Source organism: Chrysochloris asiatica, unplaced genomic scaffold (assembly GCF_000296735.1).
Source record: "Chrysochloris asiatica unplaced genomic scaffold, ChrAsi1.0 scaffold00118, whole genome shotgun sequence".
Taxonomy (NCBI): Eukaryota; Metazoa; Chordata; class Mammalia; order Afrosoricida; family Chrysochloridae; genus Chrysochloris; species Chrysochloris asiatica.
Window position 1 is genome coordinate 1477311 of NW_006408636.1, and position 14045 is coordinate 1491355.

The 14045-nt window shown below is 40.1% G+C and overlaps 1 pseudogene; it reads left to right on the forward strand.

Moving 5' to 3' along the window:
• The first annotated feature begins 11011 nt into the window (after positions 1-11011).
• On the forward strand, positions 11012-12390 carry LOC102813951 (annotated as a pseudogene).
• The last annotated feature ends 1655 nt before the right edge of the window (positions 12391-14045 follow it).

Sequence of the window (14045 nt, forward strand, 5' to 3'; positions counted from 1 at the left end):
GACTAGCGATTCGGAAGTAGTTTGTCACTCTTTGTTCCTAGTATGTCTTTGTCTGGAAGCGCATCTGAAACCTATCCACCATGGGTGACCCTACTGGTTATTTAAAATACTGGTGGCATAGCCCTCAGAATCACAGCAACTCAAGCCACCACAGCACTACAGACAGACGAGTGGTGTCCATTCTTATCTTTATTATTTCTTTTATTTTGGTGACTGTATGTTCCCTCTTTTGGTGTATTTCTAATTGTGTGGGATGCTGTGTTAATGTGTTAATTTTGGTTCTTTTTTCCTTTTGGATGTGTGCATTTATTGCAATAAATTGTCGTCTAAACACCATTTTTACTGTGTCCCAAAGATTTTGGTATGTTGTCTTTTCATTCTCATTTGTTTCTAGGAACTTTGAGAGTTCATTTTAATTTCTTCTAATGTCCAGTCACTTTTCAGCAGGGCATTTTTCAGTTTCCAAGCATTTGACTTTATTTCCTTGGTCTTCCTATTGTTGATTTCTAGTTTTCTAGCATTGTGGTCTGAAAAAATGCTTTGTAGCATTTTGATGTTTGTATATTTATGGAGGTGTTTTGGTGACTTAACACATGATCAACTCTGGAGAATGTTCCAGGTGCATTGGAAAACAATATGTATTGTGATGTTGGGTTGAATGCTCTGTACACATCTATGAGGTCAAGTTAGTTGATTGTGCTTTTTAGTTCCTCTGTATCTTTGTTGAGTTTCTTTCTGGTTGTTCTATGCATTTTCAAAAGTGGCGTATTAAAATCTCCCACTATGATTGCAGATTTGTCTATTTCTTTCTTCAATTCTAGTAAGGTTTGTTTTATATATCTTGGTGCTCTTTCACTGTGAGCGTAGATATTTATTGTGGTCATGTCATCTTGCTCAGTTGACCCTTTAATCATGAGATAATGTCCTTCTTTGTCTCTTATGCTGGTTTTTGCATTAAAGTTTATTTTTTTGTAAGATTAGTATTGCCACTCCTGATCTTTTTTTATTGCAATTAACTTGGTATGTTTTTTCCATTCTTTAACTTTTTTTTTAGTCTGTTTTTGTCTTTGTGTGTAAGGTGTGTTTCTTGCAGGCAGCATGTTGAAGGGTCTTGTTTTCTTATCCATTCTGCCACTTGCTGTCTCTTCACTGGTGCATTTAATTCATTGACGTTAAGTGTAATTATCGATTTTTTTTTTTTTTTTTTTTTTTGTTAAGTGCCATCGAGTCGGGTCCGACCCATAGCGACCCTGTACAGGGTTTCCGAGGGTGTAAATCTTTACGGGAGTAGAAAGCCTCATCTTTCTCCCGTGGAGCGGCTGGTAATTATCGATAGGTATGAGTTAATTGCTGTCGTTATGTTAATTTTTGTGGTGTTGTTCTTTCCTTTGCTCTGCATGGCTTCTTGTTAAGAGTTCCTGTTTTTTGTGCTATTTCTTGTCAGTTTCTTCTCAGTTTTAATGTTTCCATGTTCTACTTGGATCTTCATTTCATGGTATGTTGTGAAGTATTAACTTTCTTTCAGGTTATCTTATAGTCTACTAACTTTTCCTTCCATTTAAGACAGTTAATTGTATCTGCAATCTACCTGACCGCCTCACCACCTGGATCTCTGTTCCTATATTTTGCCTTTCTTTGACATTGTTATTATTTTGATCTTCGAATGGTCTCACAAGTCTTCTGAATTTGTTGTTGTCATTTTGTTTTGTTCTGAACTCAGTTATCTATTGACTGAGTTCCAGGTGGTGTTGACACATCTGTCAAACTCTGGATGTTGTATGTTCTTGTTGGTTTTCATAACAAAGAACTCCCTTCAGGATGTTTTGAAGCACTAGATTGGCTTTGACAAAGTGTCTTAGCTTCTTGCACCATCATATTTGATTGACAGTTTTGCTGGGTTAACAATTCTTGGTTGGCAGGTTTTTCTTTTAGGGTTTTATATATGTCTCCCCATTGCCTTCTTATCTGCTTGGTTTCTGCCTAGACGTCAGAGCTTAATCTGAGTTGCTTGCCTTTGTAAGTAACACTTCTCTTTTCCCTGATTGCTTTTAGGATTCTCTCCTTGTCTTTGATTTTGGAGAGCTTGATTATCATATGTCTTGGTGATTTTCTTTTGGGGTCTATCCTTCCTGGGGTTAATTCAACTTCTTGAATGCATATCTTCTCATCCTTCAAGATGTTAGGGACATTTTCTTCCAGAAGATCCTCAACTGTCTCCTCTGTGGACTTCTGTGATTATTCTGTTCCGGAATGCTAATAATTCTTAAGTTATTCCTCTTCATGTTATCCAACATGAATCTTAGACTCTCTTCAGATTTAAAAAAAAATTTTTTTTTTCCTGCTTGTTCTTCTCTCTTAGCAGTATTGAGAGATTTGTCTTCCATTTCACTGATTCTGGCTTCCATCTTTTCAATTCTACTCCTTTGTCCTTTCAGTGTATTGTCTATTTCTCATATTTTACTATTAATCATCTGGACCTCTTTTTGTAGGTTTTGAATTGTTTCCAATGCTATATCCATCTTGTCTGATTGCTCCTGTAGCACTTTTCTGATTTCACCCTTATTTTCCTCCACCCCTTTGTGGAGCATTTGGATTTGTCTCTGTATCATTCTTCTGAATTCCTTCTCAGGCAGATCCAAAGCCTGCTCTTCTTCTAACTGGAAGTCTATATCTGCCTCCAGCTAATTTGTCTCAGTTACTCTTTTCTGGTTTTGGATATGTCTTTTCTTTTTTTGGGACATTTTCAAGTGTTATATGTGTTTTCAATGATTAAATGAATGTATGTTGCTGTGTCATTAAGCTTACTGAGTGTCTCCTGTTGGATGTGATTTGAAGATAGGCTTCCCTTTTCGTGTCTCTTATTACTTAGCTGAAGGCTATCTAAGAGATTATTGGCTATCTGTGTAATGCCTGTCCAGATGGTGGAATAGTATGGGGTATGCTTGTAGCTTGACTATATGGCCATGATTGCTATCTCTTCTTGTGTAATGTAGGGAGAGAAAGATCTCACTCCCAGGAAAAAGGTGAGACCAAAAGGACCAAAAACAGAAGCAATATAAAAGCAGAGACATAAACTACCACACAAAAACAAAAATAATACCATATTCAACTGTCCAGTAGCCTTTGCTGTGTAGGTCAGGGTGTGCATACAGTAGAAACCTCCAGTAGTGGGTAGTGGTGTCCACTCACTCAAGCCCCTCCTCTAGTCACCACCATGAAGGTGCACTGATAGATATTAAGAAATGAATGGAAGAAAGATTGTCCACTATTTTTATCTCTGAATGTCAGTTAGGTATCTGCAAATGCACTGCATAATTCTCAAAATAATTACACCCTTGTATATAGTAGTGGTGTTAGCTCTTGCCTTTTATGTTTGGATTTTACAAGGTGCAAATAAGATTTGATTCTATGGCCAGACCTGTTGTCTCTTGTTATGTAAGGCAGGAATAAAGTCCCCTGCCCAGGTCAACTTTAGGACTAAGTCGACATAATAAGTAGGATGCAAAGGATTAGCTTATGGTACTTCTGTGGCTTTCAGAGATTTCCTCTTTGCGCCATGGGAAAATTGAACCCTGTGGGCGCAACACTGAACCTTTTTGGGGGTGTGCTTCCACCCGCCTGAAGGTGTCTGGGCTGGACAGAGATGGTGCAACAGGGGAGAGTGGGAAAGAAATTTGAAAAAGCTATCACATCTCATTTTCCAAATGCCACTCTGTGGCTTCAGTGCTGTATCAGCCTGGCTGTGGCCCACCTTCTGATCCCAGCCCAGGCTGAGGGGCCCATATGCAGCATTCCAATCAATTCAGAAATTGCCGTGTATTCTTGCCACAGAGAGATTTCTCCACTGGTGGGCACTGAAAACTGATTATCCCCCCCCCCCCCCCAACACACACACACACTTTATATTAGATCCAAAGCCCTGGAACTGTTCCAGCAAAGTGCCTTCTCTGGTTTTTTCATGCCTCCACTGAGGAGCCTCCCCTGCCTGTCTCTGCTTCTCCTGCCCCCAAACCAGAAAGCCCCACAGTATGCTTTTTGGTAACTGATTTAGTTCTATTAGCTCGGCATGTTTTCAAGGTTCGTCCATGTTGTGACATGTATCGAGACTTAATTTGTCTTTATAGTTGAGTAATATTTCATTGTAAGTATGTACCACATTTTGTTTATCCATTCATCTTTTGATGGATATTTCAGATGTGCCCATCTTTTGGCTATTGTGAATAGTGCTGCAATGAACATTGGTGTACATGGATCTGTTTGCATTTCTGTTTTCAAGTCTTGTGGGCATACATTTAAAACTGAAATTGTGGGAGAATATGATATTATAGAGGATCATGAGTTGGCCTGCTAACCACAAGGTCAGCAATTCAAATATATCAGTCGCTCCATGGACGAAAGATAAGGCTTTCTGCATTTGTAAAGATTTGCAGCCTTGGAGACCCTGTGCAGAGTCATTATGAGTTGCAACCGACTTGATAGCACACAGCTACCAACCATCATAGTAGTTTTATGTTTAACTTTTTTAAGGATACTGTATCTTTTTTAACCTGCACATCTAGCACACCCATCAGAATAGAAAACACTGGAAAGGATATGGAGCAATGGGAACACTTATATATTGCTGGTGGAAGTGTAACCGGGTACAATCACTTTGGGAATATGGTACCCTATGACCTAGATAAGGAGTCTTGATAGCATAATGTTAAAAGCACTCATCTGCTAACCAAATGGCTATCAGTTTGAACCCACCAACAAGCTTCTCTATGGGAAAAAAAAATACAGCCCTGAAGATCTGTTCCTGTATAGGTTACAGCCTAAGAAACATTTTGGGGCAGTTCTACTCTTCCATATAGGGTCATTAGAAGTCAGAATCAACTTGATGGCATATAACATGATTCATATAGACTACAACAACTCTTAAGCCCTGAAATAACCAATGCATCCGTGCACTAGAATCGTCATGACAGTATTTTTCATAATTATGCCAGTTTGGAGGCAACCTAAATGTTCATGTAAAATAAAATGACTAAATTAGAGGGGGCTTCAAAACATTCATGGAAAAATGAATTAAACGATAATTTTTCCAAGAAAACTTTGAAGTCCCATGTATATTGTGGTACATATGTGTAATAGAATACTATATGGCAATGAAAAAAGGGATTATAGTTATATGCAACAGCATATATTACTCCAATAAGCATAATGTTGAGTAAAAGAAACCAAAGAATACTTACTATATAACTTCATTAACATAAAGTTTGTAAAAAGGAAAACCAAGTTCCATTTTATGGATATATTAAAAGGTGACAAAACTATGTTTAAAGAAAACGCATTCTTCATGTTCAGCCAAGATAGAGTAGCTCCATTTCCTCCCAGGTCCTCTCCCTACAACAAAAAAATCCTTAGACATAACACAACAAAAAGTTAGTAAGAAGAAGCTGGACTGTCTTAGAGATCTTGAGAAATGAAGAATAGGATGGGGAGTTTAATGGATTTGCTCCCTTCCTTCCTTCCTTCTCTTCAGAAGCCTCTAACTCAGAACTGAAAGACAGGCAAAAACATAAACAAATAAGGAGAAGTGAGGGAAAAACAGCAATGGAGCTGTGAACTAAGTTCAACCATGTTCAATAGACTTCTGAGAACCCGGTGGAGGCCTGGTTCGCAAGCAGTATGGCAAGACCTGGGGACTCCTGGGCCCAGAGACAGTGACATAGCCACAGAGGACTAGAGCAGAGAGTGAAACATCCAGCTGATAAGAAGTGAGGGGATATGCACAAGAACACCCACACTTGCAGATAATAGCCACTTGACCTGGCTTCAGTGGCTGGATGATCAGAACTCGACTAGAAGAAGAGAGGGAAAAAAGAGTAATCTGATACAATTTGATGAACTGGACCTACACTTATGGATGCAGTAGCTCAAAAGAGGGAATAAACCTTTACAGCGAGGATCATTCTTAACCCCTCGGTACACAGGTAGATAGGGATGGGCAACTTGGACATTGACTACCTAAAATAGGAGGGCTACAAAGGCTTATAAGCTTTCAAGAGGGAGGCTAAATCCAGAGGGCACAGAGGAAGGTAGAATCACCACTGAGTAGTATCCAATCTGTGCAGGGCTGATGAAAGGAGATGGTGATAGGACTCTTGTGGTACAATAGTGAATAATTGCTATCAGGACTGACTGTGAGGATTGGAAATGAAAAGGTAGACAATTTGTAGCAAAAGGTGGGGAGTGATTGACTCTGCAGTCTAGGAGTGGAGGTCCCTGGGAGAAGAGCAGAGACCTGAGAAGCAGTTACACCAGAGATGGAGGCAGAGATGATCATGTGGAGAGATGGAGCATCTGAAGACTCTAGACCCAGAGAGGAAGAGGGAGTGTGTGCTGATGACTGAGGGGCAGGCTTGTGGGGTATACCCTTTGGTTGTTTGATGATGCATGGAGGGAATTGTAATCATGGCAATGAAATGATATACAATAGGATGAATGTAAAACTAATGTTCTTCCATGTAAACTATCACATAATTCACAATAATAATAATAATAAAACAGAAACAAAAACTAAAAAGTCATAATTAAAATGACTGGTAAGAACACAGCCTGACACAAAGCTTTTTTGACAATACCCACCTTATTCTAGGCCAACATCAACAGAAAAACAGCACCTGTCTCCACCACTACCCCATGGTTTCAGCTTGGCTGAGCAGAAAGTTGATCTTCCAACACATCCTCCACACTGCAGAAGCAAGCAGTACTCTATAATCTACCACTGGATAATGTAAGCAGACCTATCAGGTAGCTGACTTTCATCTCAGCCCTCACTGGACAAATGAAGACAGCAGCTATACCATTCCTCTGCTAGGGTAGTTTGTAGGTGCCCCGCAGTGAAATAACTTTAAAAAGGAAAGACGAGGAGGACTTTATCAGGACTGGATTCATCTTCCTACAAATTAGCAGGGCTCAGTGGTGAACTGAGTCCCCACTCATATCTGAGTCTACATAAGGCAGTGCAAAGTAGGGATAGTTGAGCATTCTTGTCCTCTCCCCTCAACCTTCATCCTATATAATTGGGGTTTAAATCCTATGTAAAAATGGAGCCCTGGTGTGGGCTATAGGATAACCACTGAACTGCTAGCCACAAGGTCATCAGTTCAAACCTACCAGCTGCCTTGCAAATCTTACACAGGGTGACTGAGTCAGAACCAACTTGACAGCCCTCAACAACCACACAATAACAAGGAAACTGGTTTTACATCTTCATTCTGTAACAGCAGAGTAATTTATTCAGCACTCTGCTGGGCTCAGTAGAACACCCCAGGAACTGATCTTACACTCCCACTTAAAGGCAAGAAGACATTATGATGCTTTCTCTGAGAAGGTGTCAGAGGGGATCGGGGAAAGCTGAATTTTTTATCCCACCAATTTTTCAAAGAAGGTGTGAAAATGTCAAATGAGAAACCAAACATACACACCTGGTCTTTGCACTACACCCTAATAAGTAAACTGACTAGTTAAAAAATTAAAAGAAGATAAATTAAAATAAGACACATAAATACGATTCAAAGTTTCATAATATCCAATGTAACTGGTATAGAAATCACAAATCACATTACTCAGGAAAATCACAACTTGATTAAAAAAAGATAACTCATTATTTTCAACATTGAGATGATTCAGAAAATTATCTGAAAATAATTTTAAAGCAGCTATAATAAAATGCTTCAACATATTTTCTTGAAAAAAAAACACACCATTTTTCAACATGTTCTGTTGAAAAAAAAAAGAAAAAATTAGAAAATCTCAACAAAGAGAAAGATATGATTTTATTTAAAAAATAATATGAAATTAAAGAATTGAAGACTATAATAACAGAAAGGGGGAAAAAACCTCAATGATTGAGCTCAATAGTAGAGGGAAGCTGACAGAAAATAGAATCCATGTATTTGAGGACAGAACAATAGATTTTATCCAGACGAAACATGAGAACCCTGTGTGGCACTGTAGGAAAAGCACTCGACCAGAAGGTTAGCTTGAGTCCAAAGGTTGGTGGTTCAAACTTACCAGTGCTCCTTGGGAACCTATACAGGGTCACTATAATTCAGAACTGACTCAATGACACTTAACAACAACAACAAACAACAGATAGAAAATAAACTTGGGGGAAAAGAAAGCAGAGCATTGAGTACCTATACACTGAGTACACTAAAGAAAGCCTCAACGTTCATATCGTGGAAATCCCAGAAGAGGACACAATATTTTTTTTTCAATACTAGAAGAGAAGAAAACAACTGTTGAACCAAATTCTATATGCAACTAAAATAAAATTCAGAAATGAAGGTAAAATAAAGATATAATTCTTGTTGCTATTGTTAAATACCGTGGAGTTGGTTCCGACTCATAGTGACCCTACACAGGGTTTCCAAGGCTATAAATCTTTATGGGAGCAGAAAGCCTCATCTTTCTCCCGCAGAATAGCTGGTATTTTCTAACTGCTGACCTTGAGGTTAGCAGCCCAATTTGCAACCACTACACTACCAGAGGAGAAGGAAAATTAAGAGAATTTATTATCAGCAGACCTACTCTAAAAGAATGACTAACTAAAGGAGGTCCTCTAAACAGAAAGTAAATAACATGGAAGAATAAGAAGGCATGGGACTCTAAAAAGAAAAAAAAATAATAATAATATTGCATTAGGTAAATATAATAGACTATCTTGCCTCTCATGAGTTTCATACATCATATTTGATGATTGAAGCAAAAATTATAAAACCATCTGATAAGGTATATGTTGTTGTTATGTGCCGTGTAGTCGGTTCTGACTCATAGCAACCCTGTACAGGGTTTCTGAGGCTGTAAATCTTTATGGGAGCAGAAAGCCTCATCTTTTTCCCGCATAACAGCTGGTATTTTCTAACTGCTGACCCTGAGGTTAGCAGCCTGATTTGTAACCACTACTCTACCAGAGCTCCTTGATGAGGTATATAGTGGAAATTGTATTTTTTAAGTGAATAAAGTAAAGGAACCAAAAGAATTAAAGTCTCTATATTTCACTAAAAGTGGTAAAATGTTGATAGCAGTAGATCATGATAAGTTATGTGTGTGTATTCTAATACCTAGCACACTGACTAAGAAAACAATGTAAAGCAATACACTAAAAAATGCTTACATACAGCTTGGGTGAGCTATGGGACCAAGTGAACTAAGACCTGGGTAAGCTACAATGGCTCCAGGTGAGCTACAGCCCCAAGTGAACAACAAACCAGGAGAATCCCCAATATCCAAGCAAAAGAAGAATTATAGAAGCACATTCAAACTTAACACCTCAAGATAGAGACTCAATCCCAGTGAAATCTTTCAGATTGGAGGTCGGAAGGGTGTGTGTCACTGTTACTTTGAAACTGAATTATAGAATTGTTCCAAAATAAATAAGAAAGAAAGAAACAATCTATGATAGTTACGGGAATGAGGGGATTATGCATGGGTAGAGGGGTGACACATATAAGAGGGAGGAAAGGTTAAGGTAGCAAGAGAAACAGGAAAGAATGTTAAGTGAATAGAGATAACTACTACTAACTGTTGGTACATGGAGGGGACTGTAAATGTAATGAAACAAAGTTAGTGATTTGTTGAATGCAAAACTGATGATATGCTCTGTAAACTCTCACTCAGTTTACAATAAAATGCTTAAAAAGAAAAAAAATACTTAAAATAGGGAAAAATTATATATTTGAATGCATCATAAATTAAACATATTTGTAAGTGTTCAAGTAGCCTAGAAGAATGCAAGAAAAGAGAAACAGAGGAACAGAAAAACAAAAAATAAAATCAGCTCTAACATATTAATAATTGCTTTAAATGTATATGTTCTAAGTACAATTAAAAGTCAGAGATTCACAAATTGAATAAGATAACTGATGCAACAATATGCTATCTATAATCATTAAAATAGACTGTATCTTGGCTTATAAAATAAAACTAAAAAACTAGAAGAATCAAAATTATATGGAATATATTCTCTAACAATAATAAAATCAAACTAGAAATCAATAACAGAAAGAAAACAGGAAATTCTTCCAAACTTGGAAAGTAAACAACACACTTATAAGAATTCATGGGTTACACCCTAAAAGGGGAAATATATATATCTTTGCTGATCACTGGGATGTATGGAAAAGGGAAAGGGGTCAGAGGGGAGGATGGAGCACAGGGTAGGGAATTGACACAGGATAGCTTGGGTGCTGGAGGGGAGGGAGCAATACACAAGAAGGAGGAGGGGAATGGAAGAACAAGGTGGATAGAAGTGCAGTTAGGCAGTTTTGCATGGGCTAAGTGGGACAGAATTAAATAATGATGTATGCACATCCTTGGAACAACAGGGCTCTGGAATACAGGGATTGAGGCATGATTTGAATGGATTACAAAGGGGAATAATGTTAAGATGCTTGGATATCTTTTGAATCTTGGTTTCCCTTGCCTACCATTGTAAAATAGACACTTCAGGGAGGAGAGAAGGGAATAGCCAGAAACATCACCAGAGAAAGCTTGTCTGTCTTCAGCCTGAAACTGATTGGAATTCCTTAAAAGGGGCTAAAACTTGTCCAGTGAAAGAGGTTTCCTGCAGAGCATAAGACCATAGGTGGAATCCTGAATTCCATCCAGAATCATCTGAGGTGGGAAATTTCCACTTGAAAAGACAAGCAGAACAGCCTGGAGTGGCTAGAAGAACAGAAGATACTTCTTGAAAGAAAGACTGGCAGGAAAAATAAAAAAACAATAACAGAGGCAGGCTCGGCTGTGGTGAGGAACACCCCGAACGCACGCCCAGAGGGTAGTGAACGACCCAAGCCACAGCCACCGCGCGCGGAGGCGAGGGCAGTCGCGAAGGGCTGCAGAGGCTGCTGTTGCGGTGGTTGGAGATGCGGGCAGTTGAAGGCTCCCTCTGGGCTTGGCTCTGCCTCCGCTGCCTTCTGCTCCGCTGCGGTGGTCGACCTTGAGTTCTTGGCGTGAGAAGGCGGCGGGAGACAAGAAGCAGCGTGTTCGAGGTGGAGACCAGGAGGGAGCCCCGTAGGTTCTTTCATTGCTATGGACAGTGCTATCACCCTGTGGCAGTTCCATCTTCAGCTTCTCCAGGAGCCTCAGAACAAGCACATGATCTGCTGGACCTCTAATACTGGGGAGTTCAAACTTCTCCAGGCAGAAGAGGTGGCTCGTCTTTGGGGGATTCGCAAAAGCAAACCAAACATGAATTATGACAAACTTAGCCGAGCCCTGAGATACTATTATGTAAAGAATATCATCAAAAAAATGAATGGTCAGAAGTTTTTGTACAAATTTGTCTCTTACCCAGAGATTTTGAACATGGATTCAATGGGCAAGATTGAGGGAGATTCTGAAATTTCAAGCTTCAATGAAATCAGCAGCAGTTATAAAGATGTAGAGAACGGAGGGAAAGAGAAACCACCGCAGCCTAGTGCCAAGACCTCTAGCCGAAATGACTACATACACTATGGCTTATATTCTTCATTTACACTTGACTCTTTGAACTCCAATAATATGCTTTTCAAATCTAAAAAGGCTGAGAATCCTGCTGAGAAATTGGCAGAGAAAAAATCTCCTCAGGAGTCAACACAATCTGTCATCAAATTTGTGACAACACCTTCCAAAAAACCACCACATAGACCTGCTGCTTCCACCATCTCAATTGGCCCAAGTATTTCTCCATCTTCAGAAGAAACTATCCAAGCATTAGAGACTCTGGTTTCTCCAAAACTACCTTCTCTGGAAGCCCCCGTTTCTGCATCACACCTAACTACCACCTTGAGCACCACTGCTCCTGTTTCGTCGTTGTCCCCAGCTCTGCAGGAGCCTGCTAGAACACCTTCCCCGCCGGTGAGTTCTAACCCGGACATCGACACAGACATGGATTCAGTGGCTTCTCCATCAATGAAACTTCCTGAGAACTTGTCACTGGAGCCTAAAGACCAGGATTCATTGTTGCCAGAAAAAGACAAAATAAACAATTCATCAAGATCCAAGAAACCCAAAGGATTAGAACTGACTCCCACTCTTGTGATCACAGGCAGCGATCGCAGCCCACTGGGCATATTAAGCCCATCTCTGCCTACAGCTTCTCTTACACAGGCACTTTATTCACAGATGCCCATCTTACTGACTCCGAGCCCTTTGCTCTCCAGTATCCACTTCTGGAGTACCCTCAGCCCTGTTGCTCCCTGAAGTCCAGACAGACTGCAAGGTACTCACACATTTTTCCAGTTTCCTGCTGTACTGAACAGTCATGGGCCTTTCACTCTGTCTAACCTGGATGGACCTTCCACCCCTGGCCCATTTTCCCCAACCTACAAAAACCATAACATATGCACTGTGGAGTGAGAGTACTGAGGAACAGAGATACACAAAAACATTCAAGTGAGCAATCGAAAATTCCAGACAGACAATGGACTGTTGTAATTTTTGCCATTCCCCCTTTGAACTGCTTTTTTAGGATTCCCTTTGACTAGGTCTCAAGCTGAGCACTGTATAAAAATGCCTTAATTGGAGTCCAAATTTCACCTCCCTCTGTCTTTTTGTGTTTCCTTTTTGTAATATTTTGAGCTTTGTATTATAGACATTTGGGGTGGGATTGTTGTGCCTTGCAAGAGCAGTTCAGGACAAAGTTACTCATTCTGACTATTTGGACTTTTTGGTCAGGAAGAAAAAGAAAAACTAGGCTTAGAGTATAATTATTTTAAGAAATATTAGTTAAGTGAAATTGGCCATATCTTTAGAGCTTAAATATTGAGCTATTAATCCGTAAAGAAAAAGAATCAGTATTCACTCAGAGTAAGACTGGAGCAGTACTGTTGGAGAGATTAGTGTTTGTTTTTTTTTTCTTTGCTGTGAACTGTGACATACGTAAACAGCTCTACAAAAACAAACAAACAACAACAACAACAACAAAACAATAACAGCAGTCTGATTGACTACTACAATAATAAACAAACTGTTCACCTGGGAGCCATCAAGGAAAGTGTCGGGTCGCCTAAGAGCAAACCCCTAAGAGCAGGCATGTGGTCTGGCTGGTGACCATGTTGGTCACCGATAAGGGCAAGTAGGGGGAAACAGCAATGAAGTTGTGAACTGACTATGTTCATTAGAATCCTGTGAATTGGTTTTAGACCTGGTTGGCCAGCAATATGGCAAGACCTGGGGACTCCTGGGCCCAGAGACAGTGACATGGCCACAGAGGACTAGAGCAGAGAGTGAAGCATCCAGCTGATATGAAGTGAGGGGAGATGCACAAGAACACCCATACTTGCAGATAGTACCCACTTGACCTGGCTTCAATGGCTGGATGATCAGAACTCAACTAGAAGAAGAAAGAAGAGGAAAAAATTAGTAATCCACTACAATTTGATGAACTTGACCTATGGATGTAGTAGCTCAATGAATCTTTACAGTGAGGCTCATTACCATCCCCTCGGTACACAGGGTTGACAGGGATGGGAAACTTAGACATTGGCTACCCAAAATGGGGGGCGGGATACAAAGGCAAGAAGTGACTGGCTTACAAGCTTTCAAGAGGGAGCCTAGTTCCAAACGGGGCAGGGGAAGGTATAATCTCCACTAAGTGGTTTCCAATCTTTTGGGATGGGGCTGATGAAAGGAGATAGGGATAAGACTCTTGTGGTACAATAGTGAATAATTGCTATCAGGACTGACTGTGAGGATCTGGAATGTAAAGGTACATGTTTTGTAACAAAAGGAGGGGAGTGGTTGACTTTACAGTCCAGGAGCGGAGGTCCCTGGGACCATCAAGTGAGAAAAGCAGAGTGTGGGACCGTACTCAGAGAAGCAGTGACACCAGAAATGGAGACAGAGACTGTGACATGGAGAGATAGAGCAGCTGGGGACTCTGGACTCAGGGAGGGAGAGGGGATGTACACTGTCTCACCTGTCTCTTTGAGAGCTGAGAGGATTGAGGGAAAGATGGCCAGGCTTAGTGATGTGGGCTGGTCACTGGCGGGGTGACCTTCAGAGAGTCACAG